Source organism: Lissotriton vulgaris, chromosome 7 (genome assembly GCF_964263255.1).
Source record: "Lissotriton vulgaris chromosome 7, aLisVul1.2, whole genome shotgun sequence".
NCBI classification, from domain to species: domain Eukaryota; kingdom Metazoa; phylum Chordata; class Amphibia; order Caudata; family Salamandridae; genus Lissotriton; species Lissotriton vulgaris.
In genome coordinates, this window is record NC_141695.1 from 1,668,045,396 (window position 1) to 1,668,062,074 (window position 16,679).

Genomic DNA, 16,679 nt, shown 5'->3' on the forward strand with positions numbered 1-16,679 from the left:
GTCTTCATCGCTCCGCCATGGCGAGCCGTTCCGCTGGGGTGGTTGCTGGAAGAGCCCGGGGCACAACGTGCAGCCAACGCCCAAAAATGGCGGGTCCGGCCGTCTGAGCCCCGGCGTTATTTGCGGCGCCTCCGGGCGTGGTCAGCGAGTATCTACCGCCACAGGCCGTCTCTGGGCCCCAAGTGCATCACCGGGCCGCCGGAGGATGATTACGGATTGTTCTGGCGGTGCGTCCCAGGCACCGGTGCTTCCGGCCAACCAACGCTGATAAAAGATTATTTCCAGCTGGGTCCCAAGTTTACGCAACTCCGCTGCCTCCAGGAGAGCGCTAGGCCCCACCTCTCGCCGCCTTCTGCCAGGTGATCGCGCTGTTTCGGGGACTTCGCCGTCCCAAGATTGGACCACCGGGTGCTGCACGGCCTCTGGGTCCGATCCACCCCTCTAAGCACCTCGAAGATCAGGATAAATATGACTGATTTGAGTGGGAAGCCGCCTCGTCACGGGAGCCTCTCTGAGCTGCGGCCGCCATCGTTGGCTGCTTGCCACGCCCCCAGATCTGTGTTTAATAGAGGTGGGGTGATCTTGGAGTGGACTTACTTTTACTGTGCTACAGTTTGTATTAAGTTGTGCTGCGTTCCTCCTGGTATGCTTAATGTAACTCTGCTTAGATGCCGTGTGGTTTAGGAACCTTGCCCACAAAATGTGAATTGTTCTCCTGTTGCAAATGGATTGAGACTTTTTACTTTCTGAGGCTATCAATTTTATTTATAGATGCCACGCAAAAGTACTGGATGCCAGATCACTTCATGGAGACCTATTGCACTCCAAAAAGCAGTCTATGAAAGAATCACCTGAACCCACTGGCTTCAACCTGGAACAAGAGAAAAGGTTCCAAGAGCAAGGGGCAAAGTGGCAGCAGCCTGGACTGGAAGAGGGCATGTTCCTTGTGAGGTCTTGTCCAACCGAGATGCTGATGGGAGTAGTGGTAAGACGTCCTGCTTGTGAATTGCTTGATCTCGCCAACATCCCGCTGAATTTTTTCCGGACTGGCCAAATCCTTGTTGCATTGTAGGAGATTACTGGAAAAACATTTCCACGCTGTACAGTGTCCAAGTCACCTGTTTTGCTTTAAGAAAGTCTGTCTATGCCAGGGTGGTGGTGGTTGTGGTGGAGGATGTGCTTGCCTGTGTCATATTTATTTTTCCTCCGTTCACTTTCAGTGCAGGTATAGGCAGTTAATTAGGAATTGTTGGCAATTTTGTTTTCATTTCTATTTTGTTAGGCGAAACCACCCATGTTAAAAGATTCCAGAATGCCACATAATGGTGTACCCTTTAAACCAGTTTCTCTAAACCAAAGACTGTCCCAGCTTGCACCATTCTCCTTTGACAACAGGGATCAAGAGAGTTTAGAAAAGAAGACGAAGAAACTGGAAGATCTAAGAAAAGAGAAGGTGAGCCCCAACTTTGGTCACTGAATATCTTTGAGCACAACTGTCTATTAGAGTGAAGTTGATTGAGTCATCCGTGGAATATTACCTTAATTTGAAGATTATTCATGGGATGCCACCTACTATTTGAATTTAAAGGAGGGGAAAATGTTGATACATGGCATTGCAACTTTTAATTTTTGTATTTGCACTTATTTTATACAGATTCCAGTGTTCAGAGCTAGATCGCTGCCTGCCTTTTACCTAAAAGTAGATGGGAGAGCTGCAGAAAAGAAGGTTTGTGCCTTTTGAAGCGTCAGTTCTGTGCATTAGAATAAAGGTAGGCTTAACCCGTTAACCGCGGTGGTAATTCCGCCGCGGTGCGGGCGTTTTCTTGCTCAGGTGGAATGCCGTTGGCCAATGGCCGATGGCAGCACTGGGGAGGTAGTCCAAAATGGCTCTGATTGAGTGTTTGAGAATGAGTAGGATGAGAAATTGGCACGTTTATAGTGATCCCCAAAGAGAACAGTAAGTTTTCCATAGTCTGAAGGTGGTTGATGACTGCAGAGGTCAAGGTAGGGTTAAGACTGGGACCCCTGACCTTCAAAGGTGTGCTTCTACCACCTCCATCACTTTCATGAATACCGGAGGGGCTCTAATGAGAGTGAAGGTTGGCACAACAAGCTGAAAAATGTCCTGACATAATGAACTATAGGTGGTGCCAATGGTTCTGCAGGGAATGGGTGTCCTGCAGACTCAACACTACCATACCGTCTCGAGGACAGACCAATCCTGGGCCTATGAGCATGTTAAATTCCTCCTTACAGGGGAATGCTTTAAGAGTGTAGGACTAAGGCCTCCATCATTCTTTGGCACCAGAAAGTAGGCGGATAACCACCACTACTTCTGGCACAAGCACCCTCAATAGCGCCTTTGGCCAAAAAGGCTTGCACTCCCTGTCAAGAGACTGACAGATGGTACTCTTGTCAGTCCAGGGACTGAAGAAGGGGTGGGAGTGGCAAGAAGCTCTTCTGAATTATCTGCAGGATTCACCTATATGATATTATGGTCTGCCAACCAAACCGGGCAAGAATTGTTGTATCCTTCCTCCAACCTGGTGACTCCCCTCCATGCTAAAGGACTTTGACAGGTGGGGCCTGGGGGAAGCTGAATGGCTCACTGACTGACTGCGGGGTTGGTGGGCGCTGCTGCCCCAAAACTACTGAGCATATTGCTAAAGCTTTGCTTGCTGACAGTATGGAGTGCCTCTGCCAAACGTAATCAATGTAAAACAAGCATTTACAATGCAACGGTCTCGCCTTTGCAAAAATTAGCGCTTTTGGCATTGTAAATGACAAATGTTTTATTTATGTGTTGGTTTTGGAAACAGATAAATAAATGGCATTGTCATGAGTAGTAGAGAGTGAGTAGTAGAGAGTGAGTAGTAGAGAGTGAGTAGTAGAGAGAGTAGTAGTGAGTAGTAGAGAGAGTAGTAGTGAGTAGTAGAGAGTGAGTAGAGAGTAGTAAGTGAGTAGTAGAGTGTGTAGTAGAGAGTAGTGAGTGTGTAGTAGAGAGTAGTGAGTGTGTAGTAGAGAGTAGTGAGTGTGTAGTAGAGAGTAGTGAGTGTGTAGTAGAGAGTAGTGAGTGTGTAGTAGAGAGTAGTGAGTGTGTAGTAGTGAGTAGAGAGTGTGTAGTAGAGAGTGTGTAGTAGAGAGTGTGTAGTAGTGAGTGTGTAGTAGTGAGTGTGTAGTAGTGAGTGTGTAGTAGAGAGTGTGTAGTAGAGAGTGTGTAGTAGAGAGTGTGTAGTAGAGAGTGTGTAGTAGAGAGTGTGTAGTAGAGAGTGTGTAGTAGAGAGTGTGTAGTAGAGAGTGTGTAGTAGAGAGTGTGTAGTAGAGAGTAGAGTGCGTAGCAGAGAGTAGTGACTGTAGTAGAGTGTGTAGTAGAGAGTGTGCAGTGATTTGAGTTTTACATCAAATTAAAAACGGGAACGGAACAAACTCATCCTATACATTATTGTGGTAGGTGCCCACGCATATAGGGTTAAATGATGCGTTAGATGCCACAGGTCCCACCAACACGCTTCCTTTATGATAGGAGAATGCCCAACATCGCGGAGATTTGCTCTCTGTTCTTCCCGGATATTTGTATTTTCAAATGTATAATGTTATCCTGCTAAACGAAGACGATGCTCAAACTATAAAAGAAGAGGGTTTCACAGATATGTTAGTCCTTCCGGGCAAACGAAATGACCCAAAGAGAGATCAAGTGACAGTTTAGAGCTCCAAGTGAGTCTTAATAAAATCAGTGTCTGGAACGCATAGCATCAAAAAACGAGCGGGGCATCAAACTGCAGTGTCATTCAATCAAAGCTTCAAGGCTTCTGAGCGGTAGCCGAGAATTATTTTTTGTGAAGCACTAATCACTGTGGAAGGTGCCCCTGCTATCCCAGATGTGAGAAGTCAGTCTGATATGAAAATAAGCAGTATTTGGAATGAATGTATTTGGCAGGGGGAAGGTGGGGCGGCGCAAGACCGTACTGACGAGTGAACAGGAGCCATTTTGTACTGAGTGATTCTGCCTGTGTGCATGTAGACAAACCAGGCAGCAGCATGAGCATGTGATTCGGTAAAATAACAAGCATTTACAATGCAATGGTTTTGCCTTTGTTAAAGTTGGAGCTATTGGCATTGCTCTTGACACTCTGAAGCTCCACTCTGCATTCTGAAGCTCCACTCTGCATTCTGAAGCTCCACTCTGCATTCTGAAGCTCCACTCTGCATTCTGAAGCTCCACTCTGCATTCTGAAGCTCCACTCTGCACTCTGAAGCTCCACTCTGCACTCTGAAGCTCCACTCTGCACTCTGAAGCTCCACTCTGCACTCTGAAGCTCCACTCTGCACTCTGAAGCTCCACTCTGCACTCTGAAGCTCCACTCTGCACTCTGAAGCTCCACTCTGCACTCTGAAGCTCCACTCTGCACTCTGAAGCTCCACTCTGCACTCTGAAGCTCCACTCTGCACTCTGAAGCTCCACTCTGCAGCTCCACTCTGCACTCTGAAGCTCCACTCTGCACTCTGAAGCTCCACTCTGCACTCTGAAGCTCCACTCTGAAGCTCCAGTCTGAAGCTCCACTCTGAAGCTCCACTCTGAAGCTCCACTCTGAAGCTCCACTCTGAAGCTCCACTCTGAAGCTCCACTCTGAAGCTCCACTCTGAAGCTCCACTCTGAAGCTCCACTCTGAAGCTCCACTCTGAAGCTCCACTCTGAAGCTCCACTCTGAAGCTCCACTCTGAAGCTCCACTCTGAAGCTCCACTCTGAAGCTCCACTCTGAAGCTCCACTCTGAAGCTCCACTCTGAAGCTCCACTCTGAAGCTCCACTCTGAAGCTCCACTCTGAAGCTCCACTCTGAAGCTCCACTCTGAAGCTCCACTCTGAAGCTGCACTCTGCACTCTGAAGCTCCACTCTGAAGCTCCACTCTGCACTCTGAAGCTCCACTCTGCACTCTGAAGCTCCACTCTGAAGCTCTACTCTGCACTCTGAAGCTCCACTCTGAAGCTCCACTCTGAAGCTCCACTCTGAAGCTCCACTCTGCACTCTGAAGCTCCACTCTGAAGCTCCACTCTGCACTCTGAAGCTCCACTCTGAAGCTCCACTCTGAAGCTCCACTCTGAAGCTCCACTCTCCACTCTGCACTCTGAAGCTCCACTCTGAAGCTCCACTCTGCACTCTGAAGCTCCACTCTGAAGCTCCACTCTGCACTCTGAAGCTCCACTCTGCACTCTGAAGCTCCACTCTGAAGCTCCACTCTGCACTCTGAAGCTCCACTCTGAAGCTCCACTCTGCACTCTGAAGCTCCACTCTGAAGCTCCACTCTGAAGCTCCACTCTGAAGCTCCACTCTGAAGCTCCACTCTGAAGCTCCACTCTGAAGCTCCACTCTGAAGCTCCACTCTGAAGCTCCACTCTGAAGCTCCACTCTGAAGCTCCACTCTGAAGCTCCACTCTGAAGCTCCACTCTGAAGCTCCACTCTGAAGCTCCACTCTGAAGCTCCACTCTGAAGCTCCACTCTGAAGCTCCACTCTGAAGCTCCACTCTGAAGCTCCACTCTGAAGCTCTACTCTGAAGCTCTACTCTGAAGCTCCACTCTGAAGCTCCACTCTGAAGCTCCACTCTGCACTCTGAAGCTCCACTCTGAAGCTCCACTCTGAAGCTCCACTCTGAAGCTCCACTCTGAAGCTCTGAAGCTCCACTCTGAAGCTCTGAAGCTCCACTCTGAAGCTCCACTCTCCACTCTGCACTCTGAAGCTCCACTCTGAAGCTCCACTCTCCACTCTGCACTCTGAAGCTCCACTCTGAAGCTCCACTCTGCACTCTGAAGCTCCACTCTGCACTCTGAAGCTCCACTCTGAAGCTCCACTCTGCACTCTGAAGCTCCACTCTGAAGCTCCACTCTGCACTCTGAAGCTCCACTCTGAAGCTCCACTCTGAAGCTCCACTCTGAAGCTCCACTCTGAAGCTCCACTCTGAAGCTCCACTCTGAAGCTCCACTCTGAAGCTCCACTCTGAAGCTCCACTCTGAAGCTCCACTCTGAAGCTCCACTCTGAAGCTCCACTCTGAAGCTCCACTCTGAAGCTCCACTCTGAAGCTCCACTCTGAAGCTCCACTCTGAAGCTCCACTCTGAAGCTCCACTCTGAAGCTCCACTCTGAAGCTCCACTCTGAAGCTCTACTCTGAAGCTCCACTCTGCACTCTGAAGCTCCACTCTGAAGCTCCACTCTGAAGCTCCACTCTGAAGCTCCACTCTGAAGCTCCACTCTGAAGCTCCACTCTGAAGCTCTGAAGCTCCACTCTGAAGCTCTGAAGCTCCACTCTGAAGCTCCACTCTGAAGCTCCACTCTGAAGCTCCACTCTGAAGCTCCACTCTGAAGCTCTACTCTGAAGCTCCACTCTGAAGCTCTACTCTGAAGCTCCACTCTGAAGCTCTACTCTGCACTCTGAAGCTCCACTCTGAAGCTCCACTCTGAAGCTCCACTCTGAAGCTCCACTCTGAAGCTCCACTCTGAAGCTCCACTCTGAAGCTCTGAAGCTCCACTCTGAAGCTCTGAAGCTCCACTCTGAAGCTCCACTCTGAAGCTCCACTCTGCACTCTGAAGCTCCACTCTGCACTCTGAAGCTCCACTCTGCACTCTGAAGCTCCACTCTGCACTCTGAAGCTCCACTCTGCACTCTGAAGCTCCACTCTGAAGCTCCACTCTGCACTCTGAAGCTCCACTCTGCACTCTGAAGCTCCACTCTGAAGCTCCACTCTGCACTCTGAAGCTCCACTCTGCACTCTGAAGCTCCACTCTGAAGCTCCACTCTGCACTCTGAAGCTCCACTCTGCACTCTGAAGCTCCACTCTGAAGCTCCACTCTGCACTCTGAAGCTCCACTCTGAAGCTCCACTCTGCACTCTGAAGCTCCACTCTGCACTCTGAAGCTCCACTCTGAAGCTCCACTCTGCACTCTGAAGCTCCACTCTGAAGCTCCACTCTGAAGCTCCACTCTGAAGCTCCACTCTGCACTCTGAAGCTCCACTCTGAAGCTCCACTCTGCACTCTGAAGCTCCACTCTGAAGCTCCACTCTGCACTCTGAAGCTCCACTCTGAAGCTCCACTCTGCACTCTGAAGCTCCACTCTGAAGCTCCACTCTGAAGCTCCACTCTGAAGCTCCACTCTGCACTCTGAAGCTCCACTCTGCACTCTGAAGCTCCACTCTGCACTCTGAAGCTCCACTCTGAAGCTCCACTCTGCACTCTGAAGCTCCACTCTGCACTCTGAAGCTCCACTCTGAAGCTCCACTCTGCACTCTGAAGCTCCACTCTGCACTCTGAAGCTCCACTCTGCACTCTGAAGCTCCACTCTGAAGCTCCACTCTGCACTCTGAAGCTCCACTCTGAAGCTCCACTCTGCACTCTGAAGCTCCACTCTGAAGCTCCACTCTGCACTCTGAAGCTCCACTCTGAAGCTCCACTCTGCACTCTGAAGCTCCACTCTGAAGCTCCACTCTCCACTCTGAAGCTCCACTCTGCACTCTGAAGCTCCACTCTGAAGCTCCACTCTGCACTCTGAAGCTCCACTCTGAAGCTCCACTCTGAAGCTCCACTCTGAAGCTCCACTCTGCACTCTGAAGCTCCACTCTGAAGCTCCACTCTGCACTCTGAAGCTCCACTCTGCACTCTGAAGCTCCACTCTGAAGCTCCACTCTGAAGCTCCACTCTGAAGCTCCACTCTGCACTCTGAAGCTCCACTCTGAAGCTCCACTCTGCACTCTGAAGCTCCACTCTGAAGCTCCACTCTGCACTCTGAAGCTCCACTCTGAAGCTCCACTCTGAAGCTCCACTCTGAAGCTCCACTCTGAAGCTCCACTCTGCACTCTGAAGCTCCACTCTGCACTCTGAAGCTCCACTCTGAAGCTCCACTCTGCACTCTGAAGCTCCACTCTGCACTCTGAAGCTCCACTCTGCACTCTGAAGCTCCAGTCTGAAGCTCCACTCTGCACTCTGAAGCTCTACTCTGAAGCTCCACTCTGCAGCTCCACTCTGCACTCTGAAGCTCCACTCTGCAGCTCCACTCTGCACTCTGAAGCTCCACTCTGAAGCTCTACTCTGAAGCTCCACTCTGCACTCTGAAGCTCCACTCTGAAGCTCTACTCTGAAGCTCCACTCTCCACTCTGAAGCTCCACTCTGAAGCTCTACTCTGAAGCTCCACTCTGCACTCTGAAGCTCCACTCTGAAGCTCCACTCTGCACTCTGAAGCTCCACTCTGAAGCTCCACTCTGAAGCTCCACTCTGAAGCTCCACTCTGAAGCTCCACTCTGAAGCTCCACTCTGAAGCTCCACTCTGAAGCTCCACTCTGAAGCTCCACTCTGAAGCTCTGAAGCTCCACTCTGAAGCTCTGAAGCTCCACTCTGAAGCTCTGAAGCTCCACTCTGAAGCTCTGAAGCTCCACTCTGAAGCTCTGAAGCTCCACTCTGAAGCTCTGAAGCTCCACTCTGAAGCTCTGAAGCTCCACTCTGAAGCTCCACTCTGAAGCTCCACTCTGAAGCTCCACTCTGAAGCTCCACTCTGAAGCTCCACTCTGAAGCTCCACTCTGAAGCTCCACTCTGAAGCTCCACTCTGAAGCTCCACTCTGAAGCTCTACTCTGCACTCTGAAGCTCCACTCTGAAGCTCCACTCTGAAGCTCCACTCTGAAGCTCTGAAGCTCCACTCTGAAGCTCTGAAGCTCCGCTCTGAAGCTCCGCTCTGAAGCTCCACTCTGAAGCTCCACTCTGAAGCTCCACTCTGAAGCTCCACTCTGAAGCTCCACTCTGAAGCTCCACTCTGAAGCTCCACTCTGAAGCTCCACTCTGAAGCTCCACTCTGAAGCTCCACTCTGAAGCTCCACTCTGAAGCTCTACTCTGAAGCTCCACTCTGAAGCTCTACTCTGCACTCTGAAGCTCCACTCTGAAGCTCCACTCTGAAGCTCCACTCTGAAGCTCTGAAGCTCCACTCTGAAGCTCCACTCTGCACTCTGAAGCTCCACTCTGAAGCTCCACTCTGAAGCTCTGAAGCTCCACTCTGCACTCTGAAGCTCCACTCTGCACTCTGAAGCTCCACTCGGCACTCTGAAGCTCCACTCGGCACTCTGAAGCTCCACTCTGCACTCTGAAGCTCCACTCTGAAGCTCCACTCTGCACTCTGAAGCTCCACTCTGCACTCTGAAGCTCCACTCTGAAGCTCCACTCTGCACTCTGAAGCTCCACTCTGAAGCTCCACTCTGCACTCTGAAGCTCCACTCTGCACTCTGAAGCTCCACTCTGAAGCTCCACTCTGCACTCTGAAGCTCCACTCTGAAGCTCCACTCTGCACTCTGAAGCTCCACTCTGAAGCTCCACTCTGCACTCTGAAGCTCCACTCTGAAGCTCCACTCTGCACTCTGAAGCTCCACTCTGAAGCTCCACTCTGAAGCTCCACTCTGCACTCTGAAGCTCCACTCTGCACTCTGAAGCTCCACTCTGCACTCTGAAGCTCCACTCTGAAGCTCCACTCTGAAGCTCCACTCTGAAGCTCCACTCTGAAGCTCCACTCTGAAGCTCCACTCTGAAGCTCCACTCTGAAGCTCCACTCTGAAGCTCCACTCTGAAGCTCCACTCTGAAGCTCCACTCTGAAGCTCCACTCTGAATCTGCACTCTGAATCTGCACTCTGAAGCTCCACTCTGCACTCTGAAGCTCCACTCTGAAGCTCCACTCTGCACTCTGAAGCTCCACTCTGAATCTGCACTCTGAAGCTCCACTCTGAAGCTCCACTCTGCACTCTGAAGCTCCACTCTGAATCTGCACTCTGAAGCTCCACTCTGCACTCTGAAGCTCCACTCTGAATCTGCACTCTGAAGCTCCACTCTGAAGCTCCACTCTGCACTCTGAAGCTCCACTCTGAAGCTCCACTCTGCACTCTGAAGCTCCACTCTGAAGCTCCACTCTGAAGCTCTGAAGCTCCACTCTGAAGCTCTGAAGCTCCACTCTGAAGCTCCACTCTGAAGCTCCACTCTGAAGCTCCACTCTGAAGCTCCACTCTGAAGCTCCACTCTGAAGCTCCCCTCTGAAGCTCCCCTCTGAAGCTCCCCTCTGAAGCTCCCCTCTGAAGCTCCCCTCTGAAGCTCCCCTCTGAAGCTCCCCTCTGAAGCTCCCCTCTGAAGCTCCCCTCTGAAGCTCCCCTCTGAAGCTCCCCTCTGAAGCTCCCCTCTGAAGCTCCCCTCTGAAGCTCCCCTCTGAAGCTCCCCTCTGAAGCTCCCCTCTGAAGCTCCACTCTGAAGCTCCACTCTGAAGCTCCACTCTGAAGCCCCACTCTGAAGCTCCACTCTGAAGCTCCACTCTGCACTCTGAAGCTCCACTCTGAAGCTCCACTCTGCACTCTGAAGCTCCACTCTGAAGCTCCACTCTGCACTCTGAAGCTCCACTCTGCACTCTGAAGCTCCACTCTGAAGCTCCACTCTGCACTCTGAAGCTCCACTCTGAAGCTCCACTCTGAAGCTCCACTCTGAAGCTCCACTCTGAAGCTCCACTCTGAAGCTCCACTCTGAAGCTCCACTCTGAAGCTCCACTCTGCACTCTGAAGCTCCACTCTGAAGCTCCACTCTGAAGCTCCACTCTGAAGCTCCACTCTGCACTCTGAAGCTCCACTCTGAAGCTCCACTCTGAAGCTCCACTCTGAAGCTCCACTCTGAAGCTCCACTCTGAAGCTCCACTCTGAAGCTCCACTCTGAAGCTCCACTCTGAAGCTCCACTCTGAAGCTCCACTCTGAAGCTCCACTCTGAAGCTCCACTCTGCACTCTGAAGCTCCACTCTGAAGCTCCACTCTGCACTCTGAAGCTCCACTCTGAAGCTCCACTCTGCACTCTGAAGCTCCACTCTGAAGCTCCACTCTGAAGCTCCACTCTGAAGCTCCACTCTGCACTCTGAAGCTCCACTCTGAAGCTCCACTCTGAAGCTCCACTCTGAAGCTCCACTCTGAAGCTCCACTCTGCACTCTGAAGCTCCACTCTGAAGCTCCACTCTGCACTCTGAAGCTCCACTCTGAAGCTCCACTCTGAAGCTCCACTCTGAAGCTCCACTCTGAAGCTCCACTCTGAAGCTCCACTTGGAAGCTCCACTCTGCACTCTGAAGCTCCACTCTGCACTCTGAAGCTCCACTCTGCACTCTGAAGCTCCACTCTGCACTCTGAAGCTCCACTCTGCACTCTGAAGCTCCACTCTGCACTCTGAAGCTCCACTCTGCACTCTGAAGCTCCACTCTGCACTCTGAAGCTCCACTCTGAAGCTCCACTCTGAAGCTCCACTCTGAAGCTCCACTCTGCACTCTGAAGCTCCACTCTGAAGCTCCACTCTGAAGCTCCACTCTGCACTCTGAAGCTCCACTCTGAAGCTCCACTCTGCACTCTGAAGCTCCACTCTGAAGCTCCACTCTGAAGCTCCACTCTGAAGCTCCACTCTGAAGCTCCACTCTGAAGCTCCACTCTGAAGCTCCACTCTGAAGCTCCACTCTGAAGCTCCACTCTGAAGCTCCACTCTGCACTCTGAAGCTCCACTCTGAAGCTCCACTCTGCACTCTGAAGCTCTACTCTGCACTCTGAAGCTCTACTCTGCACTCTGAAGCTCTACTCTGCACTCTGAAGCTCCACTCTGCACTCTGAAGCTCCACTCTGAAGCTCTACTCTGCACTCTGAAGCTCCACTCTGAAGCTCTACTCTGCACTCTGAAGCTCCACTCTGAAGCTCCACTCTGAAGCTCCACTCTGAAGCTCCACTCTCTGAAGCTCTACTCTCTGAAGCTCTACTCTCTGAAGCTCTACACTCTGAAGCTCCACTCTGAAGCTCCACTCTGAAGCTCCACTCTGAAGCTCCACTCTGAAGCTCCACTCTGAAGCTCCACTCTGAAGCTCCACTCTGAAGCTCCACTCTGAAGCTCCACTCTGAAGCTCCACTCTGAAGCTCCACTCTGAAGCTCCACTCTGAAGCTCCACTCTGAAGCTCCACTCTGAAGCTCCACTCTGAAGCTCCACTCTGAAGCTCCACTCTGAAGCTCCACTCTGAAGCTCCACTCTGAAGCTCCACTCTGAACTCTGAAGCTCCACTCTGAAGCTCCACTCTCCACTCTGAAGCTCCACTCTCCACTCTGAAGCTCCACTCTGCACTCTGAAGCTCCACTCTGAAGCTCCACTCTGCACTCTGAAGCTCTACTCTGCACTCTGAAGCTCTACTCTGCACTCTGAAGCTCCACTCTGAAGCTCCACTCTGAAGCTCCACTCTGAAGCTCTACTCTGCACTCTGAAGCTCTACTCTGCACTCTGACGCTCCACTCTGAAGCTCCACTCTGAAGCCCCACTCTGAAGCCCCACTCTGAAGCCCCACTCTGAAGCCCCACTCTGAAGCCCCACTCTGAAGCCCCACTCTGAAGCCCCACTCTGAAGCCCCACTCTGAAGCCCCACTCTGAAGCCCCACTCTGAAGCCCCACTCTGAAGCCCCACTCTGAAGCCCCACTCTGAAGCCCCACTCTGAAGCCCCACTCTGAAGCCCCACTCTGAAGCCCCACTCTGAAGCCCCACTCTGAAGCCCCACTCTGAAGCCCCACTCTGAAGCCCCACTCTGAAGCCCCACTCTGAAGCCCCACTCTGAAGCCCCACTCTGAAGCTCCACTCTGAAGCTCCACTCTGCACTCTGAAGCTCCACTCTGAAGCTCCACTCTGAAGCTCCACTCTGAAGCTCCACTCTGAAGCTCCACTCTGAAGCTCCACTCTGAAGCTCCACTCTGAAGCTCCACTCTGAAGCTCCACTCTGAAGCTCCACTCTGAAGCTCCACTCTGAAGCTCCACTCTGAAGCTCCACTCTGAAGCTCCACTCTGAAGCTCCACTCTGAAGCTCCACTCTGCACTCTGAAGCTCCACTCTGAAGCTCCACTCTGCACTCTGAAGCTCCACTCTGCACTCTGAAGCTCCACTCTGAAGCTCCACTCTGCACTCTGAAGCTCCACTCTGAAGCTCCACTCTGAAGCTCCACTCTGAAGCTCCACTCTGCACTCTGAAGCTCCACTCTGCACTCTGAAGCTCCACTCTGCACTCTGAAGCTCCACTCTGAAGCTCCACTCTGAAGCTCCACTCTGCACTCTGAAGCTCCACTCTGCACTCTGAAGCTCCACTCTGAAGCTCCACTCTGCACTCTGAAGCTCCACTCTGAAGCTCCACTCTGAAGCTCCACTCTGAAGCTCCACTCTGAAGCTCCACTCTGAAGCTCCACTCTGAAGCTCCACTCTGAAGCTCCACTCTGAAGCTCCACTCTGAAGCTCCACTCTGAAGCTCCACTCTGAAGCTCCACTCTGAAGCTCCACTCTGAAGCTCCACTCTGAAGCTCCACTCTGCACTCTGAAGCTCCACTCTGCACTCTGAAGCTCCACTCTGAAGCTCCACTCTGAAGCTCCACTCTGAAGCTCCACTCTGAAGCTCCACTCTGAAGCTCCACTCTGAAGCTCCACTCTGCACTCTGAAGCTCCACTCTGAAGCTCCACTCTGCACTCTGAAGCTCCACTCTGAAGCTCCACTCTGCACTCTGAAGCTCCACTCTGAAGCTCCACTCTGCACTCTGAAGCTCCACTCTGAAGCTCCACTCTGCACTCTGAAGCTCCACTCTGAAGCTCTACTCTGCACTCTGAAGCTCCACTCTGAAGCTCCACTCTGAAGCTCCACTCTGAAGCTCCACTCTGAAGCTCCACTCTGAAGCTCCACTCTGAAGCTCCACTCTGAAGCTCCACTCTGAAGCTCCACTCTGCACTCTGAAGCTCCACTCTGAAGCTCCACTCTGAAGCTCCACTCTGAAGCTCCACTCTGAAGCTCCACTCTGAAGCTCCACTCTGCACTCTGAAGCTCCACTCTGAAGCTCCACTCTGCACTCTGAAGCTCCACTCTGAAGCTCCACTCTGCACTCTGAAGCTCCACTCTGAAGCTCTACTCTGCACTCTGAAGCTCCACTCTGAAGCTCCACTCTGAAGCTCCACTCTGAAGCTCTACTCTGAAGCTCCACTCTGAAGCTCCACTCTGCACTCTGAAGCTCCACTCTGAAGCTCCACTCTGAAGCTCCACTCTGAAGCTCCACTCTGAAGCTCCACTCTGAAGCTCCACTCTGAAGCTCCACTCTGCACTCTGAAGCTCCACTCTGCACTCTGAAGCTCCACTCTGAAGCTCCACTCTGAAGCTCCACTCTGCACTCTGAAGCTCCACTCTGAAGCTCCACTCTGCACTCTGAAGCTCCACTCTGAAGCTCCACTCTGCACTCTGAAGCTCCACTCTGAAGCTCCACTCTGAAGCTCCACTCTGAAGCTCCACTCTGAAGCTCCACTCTGAAGCTCCACTCTGAAGCTCCACTCTGAAGCTCCACTCTGAAGCTCCACTCTGCACTCTGAAGCTCCACTCTGAAGCTCCACTCTGAAGCTCCACTCTGAAGCTCCACTCTGAAGCTCCACTCTGAAGCTCCACTCTGCACTCTGAAGCTCCACTCTGAAGCTCCACTCTGCACTCTGAAGCTCCACTCTGAAGCTCCACTCTGAAGCTCCACTCTGAAGCTCCACTCTGAAGCTCCACTCTGAAGCTCCACTCTGAAGCTCCACTCTGAAGCTCCACTCTGAAGCTCCACTCTGAAGCTCCACTCTGAAGCTCCACTCTGAAGCTCCACTCTGAAGCTCCACTCTGAAGCTCCACTCTGAAGCTCCACTCTGAAGCTCCACTCTGAAGCTCCACTCTGAAGCTCCACTCTGAAGCTCCACTCTGAAGCTCCACTCTGAAGCTCCACTCTGAAGCTCCACTCTGAAGCTCCACTCTGAAGCTCCACTCGGAAGCTCCACTCTGAAGCTCCACTCGGAAGCTCCACTCGGAAGCTCCACTCTGAAGCTGCACTCTGAAGCTCCACTCTGCACTCTGAAGCTCTACTCTGAAGCTCTACTCTGAAGCTCCACTCTGAAGCTCCACTCTGCACTCTGAAGCTCTACTCTGAAGCTCCACTCTGAAGCTCCACTCTGAAGCTCCACTCTGAAGCTCCACTCTGAAGCTCCACTCTGAAGCTCCACTCTGAAGCTCCACTCTGAAGCTCCACTCTGAAGCTCCACTCTGAAGCTCCACTCTGAAGCTCCACTCTGAAGCTCCACTCTGAAGCTCCACTCTGAAGCTCCACTCTGAAGCTCCACTCTGCACTCTGAAGCTCCACTCTGAAGCTCCACTCTGCACTCTGAAGCTCCACTCTGCACTCTGAAGCTCCACTCTGAAGCTCCACTCTCCACTCTGAAGCTCCACTCTGAAGCTCCACTCTGAAGCTCCACTCTGCACTCTGAAGCTCCACTCTGAAGCTCCACTCTGCACTCTGAAGCTCCACTCTGAAGCTCCACTCTGCACTCTGAAGCTCCACTCTGCACTCTGAAGCTCCACTCTGAAGCTCCACTCTGCACTCTGAAGCTCCACTCTGAAGCTCCACTCTGAAGCTCCACTCTGAAGCTCCACTCTGAAGCTCCACTCTGAAGCTCCACTCTGAAGCTCCACTCTGAAGCTCCACTCTGAAGCTCCACTCTGAAGCTCCACTCTGAAGCTCCACTCTGAAGCTCCACTCTGAAGCTCCACTCTGAAGCTCCACTCTGAAGCTCCACTCTGCACTCTGAAGCTCCACTCTGAAGCTCCACTCTGAAGCTCCACTCTGAAGCTCCACTCTGAAGCTCCACTCTGCACTCTGAAGCTCCACTCTGAAGCTCCACTCTGCACTCTGAAGCTCCACTCTGAAGCTCCACTCTGCACTCTGAAGCTCCACTCTGAAGCTCCACTCTGCACTCTGAAGCTCCACTCTGCACTCTGAAGCTCCACTCTGAAGCTCCACTCTGCACTCTGAAGCTCCACTCTGCACTCTGAAGCTCCACTCTGCACTCTGAAGCTCCACTCTGAAGCTCCACTCTGAAGCTCCACTCTGCACTCTGCAGCTCCACTCTGCACTCTGAAGCTCCACTCTGCACTCTGAAGCTGCACTCTGAAGCTGCACTCTGAAGCTCCACTCTGAAGCTCCACTCTGAAGCTCCACTCTGAAGCTCCACTCTGAAGCTCCACTCTGAAGCTCCACTCTGAAGCTCCACTCTGAAGCTCCACTCTGAAGCTCCACTCTGAAGCTCCACTCTGAAGCTCCACTCTGAAGCTCCACTCTGAAGCTCCACTCTGAAGCTCCACTCTGCACTCTGAAGCTCCACTCTGAAGCTCCACTCTGAAGCTCCACTCTGCACTCTGAAGCTCCACTCTGCACTCTGAAGCTCCACTCTGAAGCTCCACTCTGAAGCTCCACTCTGAAGCTCCACTCTGAAGCTCCACTCTGCACTCTGAAGCTCCACTCTGAAGCTCCACTCTGAAGCTCCACTCTGAAGCTCCACTCTGAAGCTCCACTCTGCACTCTGAAGCTCCACTCTGAAGCTCCACTCTGAAGCTCCACTCTGAAGCTCCACTCTGAAGCTCCACTCTGCACTCTGAAGCTCCACTCTGAAGCTCCACTCTGAAGCTCCACTCTGAAGCTCCACTCTGAAGCTCCACTCTGAAGCTCCACTCGGAAGCTCCACTCTGAAGCTCCACTCTGCACTCGGAAGCTCCACTCGGAAGCTCCACTCTGAAGCTCCACTCTGAAGCTCCACTCTGAAGCTCCACTCTGCACTCTGA

At 52.4% G+C, this 16,679-nt stretch overlaps 1 pseudogene across 1 annotated transcript in view; it reads left to right on the forward strand.

Moving 5' to 3' along the window:
* LOC147706252 (targeting protein for Xklp2-B-like) overlaps window positions 1-16,679 on the forward strand; it is a 232,490-nt pseudogene that overhangs the window by 202,630 nt on the left and 13,181 nt on the right. The window contains exons 10-12 of the transcript XR_015297625.1: window positions 772-985; window positions 1,283-1,453; window positions 1,655-1,726. The product of XR_015297625.1 is annotated as a targeting protein for Xklp2-B-like (transcript). The remainder of the gene's footprint in view (window positions 1-771; window positions 986-1,282; window positions 1,454-1,654; window positions 1,727-16,679) is intronic.